This window comes from Schistocerca cancellata, chromosome 3 (assembly GCF_023864275.1).
Source record: "Schistocerca cancellata isolate TAMUIC-IGC-003103 chromosome 3, iqSchCanc2.1, whole genome shotgun sequence".
NCBI lineage: Eukaryota > Metazoa > Arthropoda > Insecta > Orthoptera > Acrididae > Schistocerca > Schistocerca cancellata.
The window spans coordinates 903,950,836-903,957,954 of record NC_064628.1 but is presented as its reverse complement, the minus strand read 5'-3'; positions in this window follow the sequence as shown (position 1 = coordinate 903,957,954).

The following is a 7,119-nucleotide window of genomic DNA, read 5'->3' as shown; positions in this document are numbered from 1 at the left end:
AAAGCGAAGCATAAAAATATCATTCAATAGTCATGTGTCATTTCATAAGTTAGTAGAATTTCTCTCAACTCTCGTAGAAAGACACTTGTCATAATCAGGTGTGCAGATGCTAGAATATTACCCATCAGTTCATAAGCATTTCAGTAAGCAGCACAAAGTACAATATGTTTCCAAGTAATGAGCGTGTCGTATTTGCAATGCCTTCTACAAAGGGATGTCAATAGCGAGGATAATGGACTCCCTTTTCTTTTACCTTTCCCTCTGAAAGGCACACACTCTTGGCTTTTTCCCAGGCGACTATCACGCAGCTGGGTGCCCACCACGCATTACGTGAAGGTCACTTAACTTTCCTACCGAAATATTTACGACAGCAGTTTGCGCTACAGTGACAGTCTCATATAAAAAATTTCACAGATCGAGAATTTGCGTTACAAATGTGTAGAAACAAATTCCTATAAATACAACAGTGTCCAAAAAATTTTCAGTGTCATTGTGATACATTCACACATGTACACACATTTCATAATTCTAAATTACGATTCTTGGTTTCCAACATCCTTCTCCACAAATCAGAGTCCCTAACCACTACTCATTATTCCTTACCTTACTATACATATACATATTCGTCGACACTTCTTCAATATTTCATCATAAGAAATACGTAGCATAATCAAATTCCTCATATACGGTAGCATCATCTTATTGACCATAAACATACCTCAACAGCATAATACACATCATCATCGTAATAATAAACCATAACAGATCAATCACATCTCAAAATCGTCATAGCTTTCTGGCTATTTTAAAACCTAAAAAAATTCTCTGCTCATTTCAAAAATGTCATCTACCTCAAACGTACTTTAAAAATTATGATCCAATACCAAATACGACATTCAAAGCTCTCATAGTATCACAATGGTTCCAAAAAATTATGAACAGTTCACACAGTACAGACAAAATACAGTATCATAAGTGTGAAGTTATCCAACTGTGTAGTTGTGTAAACATGTGTCACTGATGTATTAAAAAAAATGTTTGTCTCTCAGTTAAATGATCAATTAGCTGTGTAATTCTGTGTTAGAGAAATATGGTACCGATGTGTAAAGTTGTATAAGCAAATACCATATTAGCTAGGGCTCCTTGTGTTTGCCAGACACATATTACACAATGTAGGCGTGTACCCCCCTGAGGATTAATGTAATAATACCCTCAGGTGTTACAGATTACAGCAATGGAATGAAATATATCAAGGAAAACCTTTGTATCATTGTACTTCAAATATTTTTAAAAATAAATGTATTAAGTACAAAATTAATCACTCTAATACGTGTACTGTAACGCTAAACTGTGCGTCTTGTTGTAAGATAATCTCTGTGGAAGTGTCGTAGTTATCGTCCTCCGAAAGCTAAGTTCTGCAAAAGTCAATGTACTTACCTCATGAGAAACAAAAGTGAAATGCTTTGCGTATAGGTATCTTAGTTATTGCGCTTATTGCCGTGATGAAGAAAGTACTGTGCTGTAACGTATTGTTGTGCTACGGAAAAGGCTGTCTCATTGTAGCTATACCACAAAAGTTACTACTAAAACATGTTTCCCTTTCCAGAAGAATTCAGAAAAACTGTGCAGATATAAAACAGAAACACCCCAAAAGCAACATTGTAAATTGTCACTCATTAGTAGCGTCGTGATAAAATCGTGTAGCTGTCACATAAACTAACCACTGAGTCATCTGGTATCTCACAGAAAGCACTTTAAATCCAGAATGTATTTTCAAGTAAACCAAAATGTTGCATTAAAATCTCATTAGCAGTACTGGTAAATGTCCTAAGTATGTAAGCCTTATAGTCATTACGTAATCGTGCAACTAACAAGCAAGAATGTACACACACAATAACACTGTGATGTCTGTTCACTATAACAATGCATTCGTAATTTCTGTTTAAATAAGTTCTCTTGGTTCTTGACTGGATATTTAACTTCAAACATTGTTGCATGTTAACAGGTTCTAAGTCTGACAAAGCATGCTAGTAATGTAAAGTGAAAAGTTAAATGGCAAAGACAAAGTTAAAAAGCAGATTATCTTTCAATAAACGGTTTTACATGTGAAATGCGGTGTAAACCTTTACTCTTCCTAGTACGCAGAGTTTCAACTTCAACGCAATTATCATGTGGTATACGTCGGATTCTGTAAGGTCCATTGTAAACTTGAAAGAATTTGTGACTCAAGTGTTTCTTCTTATGTGACAATGAATGAGCTTTAATGAGAACTTTCTGACCAATATATAATTTCTTTGCATTTGCTTTACCGTGTAGTTTTCGCCTTTTGTCTGCTGCAGATTTTATATTTTTAATAGCCAAATCAATTGTGTCTTTGTGTCGAAGTTTACATGTATTCGGGAAAGGTACAAGCTCTCTGATTCTGTTCGGTGGTTATTCGTTCTTCAGTACAAGAGTAGGTGGTAAAGCAGTGGAGTCATGAGGCATTTCATTCAGTACATTTTGAAATAAGTGTAAATATGTGTCCCAATGCTGATGCTTTCTGTGACAATAAAGTCTGCAAAGCTTATTGATTTCTTTCATAATCCGTTCGGAATGGTTACAATGTGGCGAGTACAATGAAATAAAAACAGGTTTGAATTTATGATTCCGAAGCATGCGTGACCAAACAGCAGATCTGAATTGCGGTCCGTTATCTGAAATGACTTTAGCAACGTGGCCAACTTCACGTAAGAAATTTTTATCTAAGGCGTTGGATACAGACCGTCCAGTGGCTTTACGTAATGGAGTGAAAGAAACAAATTTTAAAGTAAGTTCAACAGCGACTAGAACGTACGAAAATCCATTCGATGTTCTGACAAGGGATCACAAGAGATCAACAGCAGCAAATTCTTTTAATTCAGAAGGAATGGTAGGAAACAACGGAGCACAATGTGAGATAGTAGATGGTTTCGCCTTTTGACAAAGTTTACAAATAGACAAGACTCTTCGAATTCTCTTTTCCATATTGTTAAAATAACAAGTCGTCCGAAGAATATGATAACATTTTCGTGGGCCAAAATGTGCATAGCTGAAATGAATGTACCAAATGAGCTTATTAACAAAATCGTCAGGAATACAAAGTACACATAGCTTGTCATCAACAGTGCAGCGTTTGAACAGTATGTTGTTTCTAATCAGATAATAATGCCGAATCTGTGTGTGTGTCTTTTCATGCCATTTGCTTCTGATGTCTTTCCAAATCGGATCTTTATCTTGTTCATGAGCAATGTCCTTTAAAGGTGTGGAGATGAAGTTTTCAAAGGCGACTTTCTGAATGTGATGAAAACTGAAATTATTCTCGAGGCTGCCTTCTGTGTCACTTTTCTCAAGCCCAGCCGGTGCGTGTGACAGTGCGTCCGCAACAATGTTCTCCTTGCCGGGAATGTAGACTATTGTGAAGTGGAATTCTTGCGGAAACAATGCCCAACGTTTTAACATGTCATGATTTAATTTTGAAGACATAAGAAGTTGTAATGCACGATGATCATTGTATACTTTTACGTGCTTACCAGAAAGAAAGAAACGGAATTTGTTAAATGCCCAAACGATAGGTAAAGCTTCTAATTCAGTAACGGAATAAATGGGCATCAAGACCGACTTTAGAACAATCCGTGCTAAGGCAGAAACCTTGTGACAGATCTAGATGAGCTAGTATTGGCGCGTTAAGTAGCGATTCTTTCAAAGAATTGAATTCCATTGCTTGTCATCCCAGTTGCAAATAATATTTTTTCCAGTGAGAGAACAAAGTTTTGGTGTAACTAGCATTTGCATATTCAGAAAACGACGGTAAAAATTTACGAGACCTAGAAAACTGCGGACTTTTTTTTTTTTTTGGATGGAACTGGAATGGCTCTGATTGCTTCTAACTTTTCAGGATCCGGCTGAATGCCTTCAGAAGAAATAATATGTCCCAAAAACTTCACCTTTGTCCTACCGAATTCAGACATTTCCAAGTTAACTGTAATTCCAGATTCTGCAAAAATTTGTAACACGCTGTTGAGAATGCGATTGTGTTGTTCCCATGAGGCTTCTGCTATCAGAATATCGTCCACATATAAGGTGAAGTGACGTTTTAAGTAATCAAGTAATATGGAATTTAGACCGCTCCATTTCCCTATGCACAATTACCAAATTACTACTTTGAACATTAGTTAATTCATTACCCGGCGGCGCTAACACACTGCTTTCGTCTTCACTGTCATTTCTCAGTTTACTTTGTGGCCTAGTATTACGTTTTTCACACGCCATTATTGTCACAATATTTCACATGACAACAAAGAAAAGCACAATTTGAAGAGAAAAATAAGAAAACACATTAACATAGCACTGAAAATAATATCTAGTTAATTGCAAGTGCAGCTGCAAAATACTTGGTGCAAATCTACATGCATGCCACAACTGTTTTACTGTACAACAATGAAAAACTGCAACTACAAAGGAGATTCTCTCTACAATTATGCGCTAGCAATAAACAAAAGCTACACTAATTACACAGACTACAAGAAAAAAATCAGAAGATTCCAGTGAGGTATCCTGGCAGGGTCGCCGTATGAAACGACCCCTTAGAAAAATTATACATGACTGTGCTTAAACTGACATACAATATTTTTAGCGCAACGCAATCTGACTTTCAAAAATCCCTACAAAAGAATTTCCCTGACTAACATTAACCAATACCTTTCACAAATCACTTATCTCACAAAAATCTTCGTTGCTCAAGCTACTGCAATACAGCGAGCGCCACTACTGCCAGCTAAATAAAAGATTCAAACTACGGAAGGCACTAACTACTGATAGGCATAGTTAGCAAATGAAAGATTTTAATAGAGAACAAACAATGTATTTACCTTAATAGTCATAATATATATAGCAGTTCATGACATCCATTCTTACAAATGTACTGTTTCTGATGGACACACCTCCAGATTATCCATTCTCAAAAATCCGCCATCTCACTTCCCCACATCCACCACTGCTGGTGGATCGCCTCCAACTGCGCAACGCTATGTGCTGTTAACATCCAGCTGCCCAACACTACAATGGCAGACAACAATGCAAACCAGCCACAGACTGCACACAGCACAGCCAGTGATTTTCATACAGAGCGCTACGTGGCGTTACCAATATAAAAACCTAAACAGCCTACTTACAATGATTATGTATCATGCAAGCAGTATATTATTTGCCTGTTAGCATTCTCGATATGATACAATACTGCCCCCACGGCACTCAGCATCGGCACTCAGCATCTGCTGAGTGTCTCACCTATAGCACATTTCACTTGCGCCTAAGTACATCTTCATTTGGTTCTATCACACCTCCAAAGAATTCTGCTTCGGAGAGATCCGTCATCTTTTACGATTTCCATCAGGCGGAGTGAAAGCATGTCTGTTGCGAACTGTAGTCCACTATCACTTGACTGATAGATTTTGATGAAACTCGTCACAGCATAAGAACGTCATTCGGGAATTTGGGCCAACAAACAATTGTGCAGTAACTCCACCGACAAATATTAATTAATTAGCTAAGCGTTCCACGGGTAAGAAGCTCTGAGTAACTGTGTGCAGCGGGTAATCGCGCACATACCGTATTTGAAACTAGTGGTAAATTTGATAACGTGCGACAACTGCTGCCTTCTCCTTGTTACTGAGAGGGACGAGAAGCAAGGTGACTTTATTGCTATTTCCAGCAGACAGAACATAAGGTTAACTTATAGTTATTACCGATTTAGTTTTATCTGAATATGATATTGAAACTAGTAAATTATTGTATCATAACATGCATTAGTTTTCTAAAAATAACAGTTTAAGTAACAGAATATGATCGCATTAGTACGCTGTGGCACGTTGTGGTAATGGTGCACTGAAAAAGAAAAGAAGCATACCTGTTATGACGACGACGAATGTTGACTGGTGGCCAATGCTAAACAGAAACATATAAATCACAGCAGGTTTGTCAGTAACGTCGATAAGGTGATGGCTGCATAGTCTGGATCTGCAAAGACTAAAATAATTAGAAATCGTTGGTAAAAAATAATATATATTGTACTTAACTCGTTGTACAGGATTCTTCCTAGCTGCATACATATAATTATAAAGGCCTTTAGGCCATACGTTACTAAACGCCTCGTTAGAGGTTGCTTCCTATCAGCTGGAGGCTATGCTACTTTACTGCTTGACGTCCCGAGCAAAAGTGGACGAGAGCTCGCCAGAAACTAGGAGCGCTAGCCGCGGAGCGGCGCTAGCGGCACTGGTCGCGATTCGCCGGTCCAACGATACTAATACGGTCGATAAATGCAACCCCTAACAACTGTGGTATCGACTGTTGATACCACAATATCCCTTTCAAAATGAAGTTGGAAGAATATGAGAGGAAGAAGAAGGTAGGAACTGTAAAAAACGCTTCCAGCATTCGTGATGATGACGGTGACGATGATTACGGTAACCAGTTTACACAGTCCGACTCAGGCAGTGGAGCGCCACGGGAGTCCTGTTTACGTGCCTGTCACGACAGTGCTCTTCTGAACAGCACGTTGCAAGACATCCCAGATATGCTCAACAATGTTCATGTCTGGAGAGTTTGGTGGCCAGCGGAAATGTTTAATCTCAGAAGAATGTCCCTGGAGCTACTCTGTAGCAATTCTGGACGTGTGGGGTGTCGCATTGTCCTGCTGGAATTGCCCAAGTGCGTTGTAATGCACCATCGGCATGAATGGATGCAGGTGATAGGACAGGATGCTTACGAGGTACGTGTCACCTCACAGTTTCGTATCTAGACGTGTAGGGGGTCCCACATCATTCCAGCTGCACACGCCCCACACCATTATAGAATCTCTACCAGCCCGAACAGTCCCTTGCTGACATGCAGGGTCCATGGACTCATAAGGTTGTCTCTATACCCGTACACGTCCATCCGCTCGATACAATTTGAAACGAAACTCGTCCGACCAGGCAAAACATGTTTCCAGTCAACGGTTCAATGTCGTTTTAACAGGACCAGGCGAGGCGTAAAGTTTTGTATCGTACAGTCATTAAGGTTTCACGAGTGGGCCTTCAGATCCGAAAACCCTTATCGATG